Here is a 1,999-nt window from a genome sequence, read left to right on the forward strand (position 1 = left end):
TCTTCACAATTTGATCTATAGATTCAATGCAATCCCAATCAAAATTCCAGAAAGTTTCTTCGTGGATATTGACAAAATGATTCTGAATTTATATTGAAAGTACAAAGGCCCAGAATAGATACAAATTAGTGAAAAGAACACATTTGAAAGACTGGCCCTATTTGACTTCAGGACTCTGTATAAAGCTACTATGATCAATACAGTGTGGTACTGGCAAAAGAATAGACAAATAGATCAGTGAAACAGAATAGAGAGCCCAGAATTAGACCCACACAAATATTGTCAATTGATCTTTGACAAAGGAGCAAAGACATTCAATGGGGAAAGGATAGTCTTTCCAACATTGCTGTTACAACTAGACATCCACATGCAAAAAAAAAAAAAAAAAAAAATCTAGATACAGACCTTACATCGTTCACAAAAACAAGTTCAAAATAAGTCATAGATACAAATGTAAGACACATAGCTATACAACTTCTAGAAGATAATAAAGGAAAAAGTCTAAGTGACCTTGAGTTTGACAATGACTTTTTAGATACAACACTGAAAGCAAGATCCATAAAAGCAAAAACTGGACCTCAACAAAATTAAACAAGTCTGCTCTGTGAAAGACGATGTTAAGAAAATAAAACGACAAGTCACAGTCGGTGAGAATATATTTGCAAAACACATACCTGATAAAAGACTTGTATCCAAATTATGCAAATAACTCTTAAAACTCAAAAATAAGAAAACAATCTGATTACAAAATGAGCAAAAGATTGGAACAAACACCTCACCAAAGAAGATATACAGATGATAGATAGATAAGTATATGAAAAGATACTCAACAGTATATGTCATTAGGGAATTGCAAATTAACACAACAATGAGATACCACTACATACCTATTAGAAGGGTTAAAATCCAAATGCTGATGAGGATGTGGAGCAACAGGAACACTCACTCATTGTAAAGTGGTACAGCCACTTCGGAAGACAGTCTGGCAGTTTCTTCCAAAGCTAACCGTAGGCTTACCTTATAAACAGCAACTGTGCTTCTAGGAATTTACTCAAACGAGTTGAAAATGTATGCCTGCATAAAAATCTGCACAGAAATGTTTATAACAGCTTTATTCATAATTAGCAAAAGCTGAAGCAATCAAAATGTCCTTCTGTAAGTGATTGGATTAACTATGGTACGTCTATACAGTGGAATATTATTTAATGATAAAAATAAATAAGCTATCAATCTACAAAAACACATGGAGAATCTTAAATGAACATTGCTAAGTGAAAGAAATCAGTCAGTAAAAATGAGATTCTGTATGATTCTAACTATATGATATTTTGCAAAAGGCAAAACTTTAGAGATAGCGAAAAAATCAGTGGTTGCCAGGAGTTCAGGGGGAGGGAGAAGGCATGAATAGGTGGAACATAAGGCATTGTTTCGTGCAGTGAGACTATTCTATATGATTCTGTAATAGTGGATACATGACATCATGCTTTTGTCAAAATCCATAGGACTTTACAACATGAACAGTGAACCCTAATGTAAACTATGGACTTTAATTGATAATTATTTATCGATATTTGCTCATGAATTGTAACAAATGCATCACATGAATGTTGTTGTTAGGTGCCTTCAAGTCTATTCGGACTCACATCAATCCTATGTGACAGAGTAGAACTGCCTGATAGGATTTACTAGGCTGTAATCTTTATGAGAGCAGATTGCCAGGTCTTTCTCCAGCAGAGCCTCGGGGTGGGTTCAGTCAGTCTCTCAGTTAGCAGCCAAGTGCTTAACCATTGTGCCACCAAGGCTCTTTACCACATGGATGTTAATAACAGAAAAAATAGGAGGGAAAGGGGGGTTCAGGAACCCTCTGTACATTCTGCACAATTTTCCTGTAAACCTAAAACTGCTCTAAAAAATAAACTATAACAAGTGTTTTTAGTGATGTGTTATCAACCTTAGGAATTTAGAAATTGTAGAATCGTGTGGAAATCTACTCCTTTAA

The sequence above is a fragment of the Trichechus manatus genome, unplaced genomic scaffold, assembly GCF_000243295.1.
Source record: "Trichechus manatus latirostris isolate Lorelei unplaced genomic scaffold, TriManLat1.0 scaffold00173, whole genome shotgun sequence".
Lineage (NCBI taxonomy): Eukaryota > Metazoa > Chordata > Mammalia > Sirenia > Trichechidae > Trichechus > Trichechus manatus.